Source organism: Pteronotus mesoamericanus, unplaced genomic scaffold, assembly GCF_021234165.1.
Source record: "Pteronotus mesoamericanus isolate MK-2021 breed Mesoamerican mustached bat unplaced genomic scaffold, CSHL_Meso_final contig_98, whole genome shotgun sequence".
Classification (NCBI taxonomy): Eukaryota; Metazoa; Chordata; class Mammalia; order Chiroptera; family Mormoopidae; genus Pteronotus; species Pteronotus mesoamericanus.
In genome coordinates this window covers 8,373,815-8,386,215 of record NW_026555295.1, presented here as the reverse complement: position 1 = coordinate 8,386,215, position 12,401 = coordinate 8,373,815, and the positions used below count along the sequence as shown (strand labels likewise).

Sequence of the window (12,401 nt, the reverse complement as noted above, 5' to 3'; positions counted from 1 at the left end):
GCAAGGCGGAGGGAGGTGCTGGGAGGTGACGTGAGGGGCGGTGCCGGGCCTGATTGGCTGCTCGCGCGGGGGCGGGGGCGGGACCGCACTCGGGCGCCCGGAGTGGGGACGGCGCGGGGAGCTGGAACCTGGGGTGAGGCGCAGCTACCAGGACGGCAACAAGTGCCAGAGTCGAGCAGAGCCGGGCGGAGACGGAGCTGTCCCCGCCGCCGATACCGCCGGGCCGCCAGTCGCGGGCGCAATGCATGGAGCTTGAGCAGCTGCGGTCGCCGGGCTGAGCCGCGCAGAGCGGCCGGGACGTGGATGTGGCCGCGATATCCCGCCCCCGCCCCGCTGAGCAGGAGCTGCTTCTGGACAAGGTAGGGCCGGGCGGATTGTGCATCCTGTCGCCTCCCTCTTCACTTTCTCCTCCCCCACCACTTCCCCAGGCCGGCTCTCCTCCCCCCACCTAACTGCTCCCTGCCCCCACTCCACTGGCCTCCCTCATCTCCACCGCCAACCACCTTCCTCGTTGGCTCCGGCGTCGTACCCGGGTCCCAGCAGAGGAAACCGTCTCCAGGTGGCTCCTGCCGCATTTAGCGTCCGCCTCCCGCCCCCGGCCTCCGCGCCACCTTTCCTACCTTAGAGGAAGAGGATAACAAAACCCCGCGGCAGTGTGTCTTTGGAGCCTCTTGCCCCATTGCCTCTTGTCCCCGCCCCGCTGCACCCCAACTTCCGGGGGAGCCCGCGCCGGGGTGCTGGCAGGCAATGCGAAGTGGCGTGTGGGGCCTCCTCTGGGTTGCTCTGGTATTTTGGGGAGGGGGCCGTGCGCGAATTTGCGCTCGCGCCCCACGCCCCACGCGCACTGCGCTAGTCTCCCTTGCTGCACGGGAAGATCAGGTGTTTTGTCAGGCAAAGAGCCGCCACGGCCTCTCCCCACCTCCAACTGCTTGCCACTGACCTCCGGATCCCCAAAGGCTGGGTTCTGCGAAACTCGGGGAGAACCTTTCGCTTTGACCTCTAAAAAAATATTCCACAGTGCCCGCGTTGATGATTAACCGGGTTGAAACCTGGGGAGGGGGAAGGGTAGGTGCTGCGGGGAGTGCGTCCAACTGGCTTATGCAAAACACCGCACTGGCAGGGTGGGCGCCGGGGCGCTGGGTGGGCACTCCGAGGGGACAGCGGGCGCAGGTCCTGACAGCTGCACCAGGATGGCAGGTGGTCCCTTCTGGAGGCAATAAAACCGAGTTGCCCTAACTTCCAGGTCACGGTATTTTACACTTAGGGCTGGGCAGCCCCACTGCTCAGGGATTCCCCACAAGTGTCGCAGCGTCCAAAGCTCGTTTGTGAAAATTTATATACATTTTAAACCCAGGTTGTTGAGGAGGCTCTCTTTTTCCTGCACGAAACGTGGGGGGTGATATGTCTGTCCTAGCTCCCCTACCCCGCATGGCCTCCTGAACTTCCTCATTTTCGTAGAAAGGTAGTTTAGAACAATTATACCATATCCTTCTGCCTTTCCCGTGTTGGGGGCTTGCTGTAGATTTCAGATTACGAAGCTGGTTGGTGAATATGGGCAAACCAGTGTAATTGTGCCTTGGGATGGTTAACGATGTGGCCGACTGGGACTAGAAAGGTGGGGACCGAGGTGATCCCAGTCCGAAGGCTCTCCAGCAGTCTCGTGGTCACACTTGTGTAGATCTTGATGATAGCTGATTCGAGGGCTGGGCGGTCACTTCCCACTGTCCTAGTTCCCACTTCTGTTTCTTTTGAATAGAGATTGTTAAACCTGGTGGAATTTGGGAGAGTTACACGGAGTGTCTGTACTCTTTGATTAGATTTTAAAACCAGTTTGAGTAAACCTGTCCCTGCTGCCCAGCCTTTATGAATGTCTTTCTTTTTAGCTCTTTTTTTTTTTTTTTTTGGAAATTGGAATACTGATTTTTTTCCCTTGGGAATCTCCATACAGTAGAGGCTCACTATTTTTTTCTTTTTGTGTACAGATGGGAGATGTATGGTGAAAGATCTAATTCTCCGTAAAAGTTCAAAGTTTCCATCCTCACTGTTTGGTCCTCGTGATTCAGTGTAACCTTGGGCAAGTTTAGCATCCCAGCCTCCTTTGACATATTTGGCTTTGGGGTAATGTCTGCTCTACCAGATTGTTTCAGAGGACAAACAGGATAATGTTTGCCAGACTCCTAGCTTTGCATCCTGGCACTTAAGGAGTGCTTAATTAGTGGTGGACATTGTGTAATCAGTATACCGTAGAAGTTCCTCCATGCATCAACTTACCTTTAAACAAAAAACAGTAACCACTGTGGAAACGGTTTAGATTTGTCTGACAGACTGAAACCAGCCAAATTTGGCAGATGCTGATAGTTTTAAAGTCCAAGGAATAAGGTAGTCTTTTGAGGAAAATAAACATAATATGATTGCAAAATTTATGAATTGAGTTTTTTCTGGGTTTGTTGGAAAGCTAGCTATACAGAAGGCTTGTAGTTTTTAAAATTTCCTTGTTTAAAAAAAGCACAAAATCCATTACATTTCTCTAATTCTACGATACTATAAGTTGCTAAGAATAGGAAAGTGGAACTGATAATTCACAGTTGATTTTTCCCTGTACAGTTTTTTTTAAATAGGTGGCTTTTAAAAAAATAAAAGTTAAATTGGGAAATGAATGAGAATCCAAAAAATTATTTTGCTTTACATGATGCATTTGTAAGAAATGTGTAGGACTTTTTCAGCTGATTCAGGGATATGATGAAAGGTGGTGAGTCTTGTTTCTCAAAGAAACTGAAACTTTAAATTTTAGTTTTCTAATAATGTTGGTTAAAAAGAAAAAAAAGCCAACACCATAATTTAGGGATGCCGACCTGGCACTGTCAAAGTGCCTGAAGTACACTCTGTTCTTAACATACTGGGTCAGTCCTTTTAATTCTTTCTAATTTGCTTAATAACTACAATATTTGATTCTACTTAGTTTTTTTGACAGTTTGTTAATGACTAAAAATAAATTCAAATGGCTACTTTTATAAACATTGAGATTCTTGCATCCGGGATAGTATTTGATTATATAATCTATTGCAGCACATCAATGATGGTGTATAAATTATCAAAACTGAAAAATTTTCATAAGAGGCCTTTGATCTTATATATGCAGCTGCCCAGGGGAAACTAAAATTCTTTTAGTTAATTGCCTGGCATTTCTACAGAACATTTAAATTTGAATTAAACCAGATTCTGACACTGAAAACTAGGTTTCCTGGCTTGCATAATTGAAAGCACCCAGTAGAGACACATATCCAACAGGTGCGGATCCAGCTGCCTTCCTCCAAACCCCCAAGGTGGAATAACTGTTACTAGGTGCTTACCAAATACTTTTCACATTGTAGGGTGAATTCCTCTCTCTGGAGAGGCAATTACTGTTTGAGTAAGAGGTGCCTATGTGAGAGAGAAAGCTTTGAGGGAACTGATGTAATGATTTCATCATCAAAGGCTGATGATGAGGCTTTGCTAGTCTGAACAAGGCTCTTGTGAGAAGAACTTGTTACTTGATGAAGAATTTGTTATGAGGACACATGTGGCACAGTTACTTTTTAAAAAAAGTTACTTGTATGAATTTTCTTTTGTTATAACTCTGGGTTGAGATTGTGCACTCACATTGCTCATATGAGTTTTATGCTCTTTGCCCATCAGGCTGTGTTCTTGCTTTATTGTAACAACTCATACTTCTTTTGAGACTTAGCATTGTTGATAAAGTTACAACATCTGTCTTGAAATATTTGGTGTAATTTTAAATTTGTGTTAACATAGATAGTTCTAAGAATTTTGTTACAAATCATTTTCTGTGCATCTATGAACATTGCCTTGGAGCAGGGTTTTAAATTGTTATCATTCTGATGTGGTTACAGAGGGGAAATTCCCAGTAGCCAGGAAATTGATACTTTTCTACTTTTCATTCAGTGACATTTAAAAATAGATTTATTATTCTGATTTCTCCACTCTGGTATGGTTAGGCTGTATGTTGCTTTACCAGAAAGTTTTTAAAAACTGATTATCCAAGAAAATCAATTCTAGATTGTGGCCACATTCTGTCAGAGTGGCCGTGTGGTGATTAGTGGTTAAGAGCATGAACTTACGGTCAATCAAATGAGGATTTTTTTTTAACTTCAGGTATAGCATAGAGTAAAGCGTGTGCAGTGCACTAATATTCAGTGTGCAACTCATGAATGTGTATCCACTGCCCATCAAGAAGTAAATGTTTGCAGTAACCCAAAAGGTGCCTGTGTCCCTTTCTAGTCAGCATTTACCCACACAGGCAATTGATACTCTGACTTAATATCATCTTAGATGTCACTCATATCATCATAGATTGGTTTTGCCTGTTTTTGAACTTCATATAAGTGGAATAACAGAACCATACAATATGTAGTCTTTTGTGAAACAGACCTGGATTTCAGTTCCTTTTTGCAACTTAACTGTGTGACTGTGGTTACTAACTTACTTAACCTTGCTGAGCCTGAATTTCTCAATTGTGAAAAGGGACAGTTAAAATCCTACCTTAGATTTGCTAAGAAAATTAGCATTATGAAATATCTAAAATACCTAGCTAGCACTGTGCCTGACATGCAGTTTCCTCATCTCCCTTTTATTTCTTTAAAAAAGCGATAACAAAAACAACTATATGTATTTTGATGTGCTATTTCATGATAAAGTTATATAGGTCTCTTATTGAAACTTACAGGCCAAATTTTGATTCAGCACTTTGTGGATGTAGCAGTTAGCTTAAATAAAACATTATTTGTTGATAGTTGATCCCCCATTATTTTTAATTGACATTTTCTTTGTAAGCCGAGATGACAGCCATTACATGTCCCATTCAGAGCTGATTGGTCACTTGTGTGATATGATCTAGTGTCCAGGAGGGTGCAGTGATGACAGCTACTTTACACTCTATTGTAAGGCCCATGGAAGACTTCAGTTTCGAAAAGAGGCATCAGTAAGTGCCCAGGATGTCCAGAACAACATTTACTGCTTATGTTTTGTGAAATAATTATTTCAGAAGTGAAAGCACAGGACCAGTTGTTAATTGCGTGCTTCAGACAAGCCATTTAAAATATTTTAAACTTTTATAATCTTAATCTAAAGTGGTATATATTCAGTGGTATCATATCCCCAGTGCTTTGGTGGTTTTATTGGATACTTTTGAGGAGGCATTTAAAAAATTTTATTGAATTTATCGGGGTGACATTAGTTATTAAAATACAGGTTTTAGGTGTACAGACTTATAATACATCATCTGTATATTGTATTGTGTGTTCACAAAGACCCAAAGTCAAGTCTCCTTTTGTCACCATTTATCCCCCTTTTACCCTATTCTACTTCCCCCCAACCCCCTTTTCCTCTGGTAATCACCATACTGCTGTTGTCTGTATCTATGAATATCTTTTTTTTTTTTTTTTTTTTTTTTGCTTAATCCTTTCACCTTTTTCATACAGCCCTCAACCTTTCTTCCCTCTAACAGTTGTTAGACTGTTCTATCTACCAGTCTGTTTCTATCTTGTCTATTTTGTTCACTAGAGCCCACATATAAGTGAAATCATATGATATTTGTCTTTCTCTGATTGGCTTATTTCACTTAGCATAATACTCTCTAGGTCCATCCATGCTATGGCAAAAGGTAAAATTTCTTTTTCTTTTTCTTTTTTTTTTTACAGCCAAGTAGTATTCCATTGTGTAAACAAACCACGGCTTTTTTATCCGTTCATCTACTGATGGTCACTTGGGCTGCTTCCAAATCTTGACAATTGTAAATAATGCTGCAATGAATGTAAGGGTGCGTATATTCTTTCAAATTAGTATTTCAGGTTTGTTTGGATATATTCCCAGAAGTAGAGTTGCTGGATCATAAAGGCAGTTCCATTTTTAATTTTTTTTAGGTAACCTCATACTGTTTTCCACAGTGGCTGCACCAATCTGCATTTCCACCAACACGGCACGAGAGTTCCCTTTTATCCAGGTCTCACCAACACTTACTGTTTGTTGATTTATTGATGATAGCCATTCTGACAAGGATTAAATGATATCTCACTGTGGTTTTAATTTACATTTCTCTGATGATTAGGGACATTGAGGGTCTTTTCATATGCCTATTGGCCATCTGTTTGTCTTCTTTGGAGAAGTGTCTATTTTAGATCCTTTGCCCACTTTTAAAATTGGATTCTTTGGGATTTTGTGGTGTTGAGTAGTATAAGTTTTTTAATAAGTTTTGGATATTAACCCCTTATCAAATAAATGTATCATTGGCGAATATTTTCTTCCATTCAATGGGCTCTCTTTTCATTTTGTTTATGGTTTCCTTCTCATTTATTTTTTCTCTTTTTTCTTCCTCAAGTAGATGTATCAGAAAAAATACTGCTATGAGAAAATGAGAGGTTTTACTGCTATTGCTTTCTTGTAGGATTTTTATGGTTTCAAGTTTTACATTTAATTAAGTCTTTAATTCATTTTTAGTTTATTCTTGTGTATGGCATAAGAAGGTGGTCTGGCTTCATTTTTTGCATGTATCTGTCCAATTTTCTTAGTACCATTTATTGAATATACTGTCTTTACCCTAATGTATGTTCTTGCCTCCTTTGCTGAATATTAATTAACCATAAAGGCATAAAGACATTTCTGGGCTCTCTATTCTGTTCCATTGCACTATATGTCAGTTTTTATGCCAGTATCATACTGTTTTGATTACTATGGCCTTATAGTGTAGTTTGATATCAGGTAGCATGATTTCTCCAACTTTGTTCTTTCTCAAGATTGCTATGGCTATTTGGAGACTTTAGTGATTCCATATAAATTTTTGGAATATTTGTTCTAGATCTGGAAATATACCATTGGTATCTTGATAGGAATTGTGTTGAATTTATAGATTACTTTGAGTGATGTAGACATTTTAATGGTGTTGATTCTTCGTATCCATGAATATGGTATATGCTTTCACTTATTTGTATCTTCTTCAGTGTCTTATAACTTTTTTAATACAGGTCTTTAACATCCTTGCTTAAATTTATTTTAAGGTATTTTAATTTTTTGATGCAATTATGCAATTGTAATTGGGATTGTTTTATTAGTTTCCCTTTCTGATAATTCGTTATTAGTATAAAAAATGCAGTTGATTTCTGGATGTTTATTCTGTATCCTGCTACTTTACTGAATTCATTAATCAGTTCTAGTAGTTTTTTGGTGGAATCTTTATGGTTATTTATATATACTACCATGTCATCTGCAAATAATTACAGTTTTATTTCTTCCTTTCCAGTATGGATGCCTTTTATTTCCTTTTTATTTATTTATTTAAAATTTTTTTAATTGTTACTTTATTACAGTTTCCCTAATGGATGCCTTTTATTTCTTCTTCTTGTCTGATTGCTGTGGCTATGACTTCCAGTACTATGTTGAATAAGAGTGAAAGCAGACAATCCTGTCTTGTTCCAAAACTTAAGGGATATGCTTATAGTGTTTGTCCATTGAGTATGATGTTGGCTATGGTCTGTTATAAACAGCCATTATTATGTAGAGGTTTGTTCCCTCTGTTCCCACTTTGCTGAGAGGTTTTGTTTTGTTTTTAAATCATAAATGGGTACTGTATTTTATCAGAAGCTTTTTCTGAATCTATTGATATAATCATGTGATTTTTATCCTTCATTTTGTTCATGTGATGTATCACATTTATTGATTTGTGGACATTGTACCAACCTTGCATCCGCAATATAAAGCCCATTTGATCATGGTATGTGATCTTTTTAGTGTATTGCTGAATTCAGTTTAATAATATTTTGTTGAGGATTTTAGGATCTATGTTCATCTGGAATATTGGCCTATAATATTCTTTCTTTATAGTGTTCTCTGGTTTTGGAATTCGGAGAATGCTGGCCTCATAAAATGAGCTGGGGAATCTTCTCTCCTCTTGAACTTTCTTGAATAGTTTGAGAAGGGTGTTAGTTCTTTGAATGTTTAGTAAAATTTACCATTGAAGCCACCCAGTCTAGGATTTTTGTTTGTTTGGAGTTTTTTTTGATAACTATTTGGATTTTCTGATTCTTCATAATTCAATTTTGGAAAATTCAGTTCTTAGAAAAGTATTTTTCTAGGGACTTATCTATTTTATACAGATTGTCCAATTTGTTGGCATATAGTTGTTTGTAATAATTTCTTACAGTCCTTTGTATTTCTGTGGTGTCAGATGTTACTTCTCTTTTATTTCTAATTATTTTAGTCTTTTCTTGTTTTTTCTTGATGAGTCTGGTTTAAAGCCCTGTGATTCTTGTTTATCTTTTCAAAGAACCAGCTCCTAATTTATTGATATTTTTTTACTGCATTTTATTTATTTCTATCTGATCTTTTATTATTTCATTTCTTCTCACTTTAGGCTTTGCTTGTTCTTTTTCTAGTTCCTTTTAGTGTAAAGTTAGATGGTTTATTTGAGGTGGTTTTTTTTTTCTTTTTACTAATTTTCTGAGGTAGGCCTGTAATGCTATGAATTTCCCTCTTAGGATTGTTTTCTCTCTGTCCCATAGATTTTGGGTTGTTGTGTTCTCATTTTCATTTGTTTCAAAGTATCTTAAAATTTCTTCCTTAATCTCATTGTTAACCCAATTGTTGTTTAGTAACATGTTATTTAGACTCCTTGTCTTTATGTCTTTCCAGTTTTTTTCTTGTGATTGATTTTCTGGTTTCATACCATATGGTCAGAGAAGATGCTTGATATGATTTAAATCTTAAATTTGTGAAGACTCGTTTTGTGTCCTAATATGTGCTCTGTCTTAGGAAATGTTTCATGTGCACTTGAAAAGAATGTGTATTCCCATGCTTTGGGGTGAAGTGCTCCAAAGTTATCAATTAAATTCATCTGATCTAGTGTGTCATTTAAGGCTGCTGTTTTCTCGTGATTTTTTTTTTGTCTGGAAGATCTATCCATTGATGTCAATGGGGTGTTAAAGTCCCCTACTACGACTATATTACCTTCGGTCTCTTCCTTTATGTCCATCAAGGTTTGCTTTATATATTTAGGTGCTCCTATGTTCAGTGGATAAATGTTTACAAGGATATACCCTCTTGGATTGATCACTGTAGCATTATGTAATGTCTTTGTCTCTTGTTATGGCATTTGTTTTGAAGTCTCTTTTGTCTGAAATAAATATTGCTGCCCCACCTTTTTTTTAAATTTCCATTTGCATGAAATATATTTTTCCATTTGCATGATATATCTTTTTCCATCTCTTTTAGTCTGTGTGTATCTTGAGGTGGGTCTGTTGTAGACAGCGTGTATATGGGTTTTGTTTTCTTATCCATTCAGCTACCATATGTCTTTTGATTGAAACATTTAAGCCATTTACATTTAAATTTAAGCCATTTACATTTAAAGTGACTTAATAGGTATGATTTATTGCCATTTTATTCTTTTAACTGTTCCTCTGTTGTTGTTGCTCTTCTTCCTCCTCCTCCTCCTCCTCCTCCCTCCATCATCCTCCTTCTTCCTCCTTTCTTCTTACCTTTAACATTTCTTGTATACTGGTGGGGTTATAACGAACTCCTTTAGTTTTTTCTTGTCTGGGATGCTCCTCATTTCTCCTTCAATTTTAAATGATGGCCTTGCTGGATAGAGTAGTCTTGGTTGTAGAGCCATGCTTTTCATCACTTTGACTATTTCATGCCAATCCCTTCTGGCCTGAATTGTTTCTTCTGAGAAATCAGCTGGAAAGTCTTATGCGAGTTCCCTTGTAGGTAAAGGTAACTGTCTTTCTCCTGCTGCTTTTAAAATACTCTTTGTCTTTAACCTTTGCTATTTTAATTATGATGTGCCTTGGTGTGGGCCTCTTTGGACTCAGATTGTTTGGGGCTCTTTACCCTTCCTGGACTAGTGTATCTTTTTCCTTCACCAGGTTAGGGAAGTTTTCTGTCATTATTTCTTTAAATAGGTTCTCAATCCCTCGCCCTCTCTCTTTTCTTTCTGGTACCCCTATGATGCACATGAGGTCCCAAAGTTCCTTTAAACTATCCTCATTTAAAAAAAAATTTTTTTTTTTTAATTTTGCAAATCTGATTGGGTGTTTTCTGCTACCTTGTCTCCTAGATTGCTGATTTAATCCTCTGCTTCATCCAAACCTATAGTTTATTCTCTTAGTGTGTTCTTCATTTCAGATATTGTATTCTTCATTTCTGACTGGGGTTTTTTAAGTGGTTTCCATATCTTTGTTCATGCTGTTGTACTTCTCACTAAGTTACTTGTACATCTTTATAACCATTTTTTTTTTTTAACTCTATATCTGGTATATTGCTTGCCTCCATTTCATTTTGCTTTTTCTGGAGAGTTCTCTGTTCTTTCATTTGGGGCGTGTTTCTTTATCTTCACATTTTGGCTGCCTTTTAATATTTGTTTCTATGTATTAGGTAGATCTGCTATGAGATCTATGGAACCCCCAGACTTGGTATGGTTGCCTTATGTAGTAGGCGTCTGTGGGACCCAGTGGTGCAGTCTCCTTGATCACTTGATCTGGATGCTCCAGGAATGTCCCTTGTGTGGGTTATGTGGGCCCTCCTGTTTTAATTGAGTCTTATTTGTTATTGTCCATTTTTGTGTGTGGTCAGCCCTCAGGCTGGCTGGCTGGCTGTAAGGATCAACCCCGACCACTATGTACAAGCTGTGCAAGTGCTGACCACACGAAGTGGAAATTGCCTCAGAGGGTTTGATGCCCACTGATCTCCCTTTGGCTATGCTACTTATGAAGATAATTGGATCCTGCTCTGATGTTGTCTGAAACTGGCCACTGAGTATGTTGGTTCTGGGGCCTCCTGGGAGAGCCCCTAGTTCACACCAGTATCAGATACTACTTGTGACTGGCCCTGTGCAGTCTGTTTGGAGCTACAAAATGATCCAGTTTTGGTTGTCCCTGCTGGGTCTGGGTGTTTGTGGGAAGGGCTATGTTGTGCACTAAGGCTGGCTTTTAGTATCACAAGGCCCACAGGCAGGTCAGCAAGAGTCTCAAGGCACCCTGAGATCCGCCTTTGCCTGTCAGTTTCTGCCCGATAGGCTCAGTAACTGAAAGAGCCTCTGGTGGGCTCAAAGTCATCGGGTAGGGGCTTCTGGTGTTCACCAGAATGATACAGGTTCAAACTCAGTGCCAGTGCTGGGTCTGAGGCTACTCAACAATTGCCCCACGGTATACCAAGTCAAGCTGCCATTTGCTGGTTGCCTGTAGACCTTTGTGGTTGGGCAGGGTCTCAGAGAGTTGTCAGGGTGAGGCCAGCAGAGTTTATTAGTCTGAAGTAAACTAAGATATGGCTGCATGAAGAGATGACTCTTCACTCGTCAGACATGTGTGCAGGGCAGGGGGCATGAACCCATCCTAGAGCTGCATAGCTCAGTATGTTCAAGATTTTGCTAGGAGTCTGAGCTCATTGGCTTGGTGTTCTTGGAGTTAGGATGGTGGGGCTAGTGGACAGACCTCCTGTGAGGGCACGTGCCAGTCAGGCTGTCTGGCCCTGGCCCCAGAGCCACAGGCAAGGCCACCAGGAGTCCAAAAGTTGGGGTTTACCTGGAATCCTGAGGACGGAGCTAGAAGATCTCTCCTGAGGGGGAGGCGCCAGTCAGGTTCCTGAGAAAGTAGGGGGAATGGCTCATGTTCCAAGGCCACCCTACTTAGTCACTGACACCCCGTGAGTCTGCCCAGACCTCTATACCCTTGGCCAAGGCAGCTGACTCCTCAGCAGGGTGTGACCTTCGCAAGGTGGGGCTGTTGCATTCCCCCAGGCCAGCAATTTTCAGTGGGTGTGCAGTATGCTGCAAGAGTTTTTAAAAACATGCAATACTTGACTATTTAGTGAGGGATATGGACTTCTTTTGCCTTAGAATGTCAAATGAAAAAATAACAACAGCCAACACAAGAATAGCTGTCTAGTGTGAATGAATCAAAATTATACCTAAGTGTTTTGTCAGATCTGCAAAAATTTAATATATTTAATATATTTTTTGGTGTGCCACAGAATTTTAGTAATTAGTTTATGTGTGCCATGAGTTAAAAAAGGTTGAAAACCGCTGCCTTAGGCTGATGCCATAGAAGGGGAGTGGGAGCCATTTTTTAAATGTTTAAATTGGTAATTTGCATTCTTTCTAAAAGACTTTCCTCCCCTCCTTAGCATGTTTATTTAGAGAAACAAATCAAGATAAGGCAAAGGAAAATAAAGTTAATTCCATCATCTCTTAACCCTAACTACTGTTAACTAGGTTTGGATCTTTGTAGGTGCTTTTCTCTGCATTCAGGCACAGTTCTTGCCCAGAAGGAGTTAGCAGTTGGTGGGAACTCTGACCAGGAACTGATGAAATAGCGGTTAGTAGAGGTGTAAACGAAGGGCAGTGTTGGGTCAGCCAA

At 40.1% G+C, this 12,401-nt stretch overlaps 1 protein-coding gene across 1 annotated transcript in view; it reads left to right on the top strand.

Annotated features, from left to right (window-relative positions):
- Positions 1 to 96: 96 nt before the first annotated feature.
- Positions 97 to 12,401, top strand: part of B3GNT2 (UDP-GlcNAc:betaGal beta-1,3-N-acetylglucosaminyltransferase 2) — a 33,765-nt gene continuing 21,460 nt past the window's right edge. The window contains exon 1 of the mRNA XM_054586917.1: positions 97 to 359. The gene's annotated coding sequence lies outside the window, so the exon portion shown is untranslated. The remainder of the gene's footprint in view (positions 360 to 12,401) is intronic.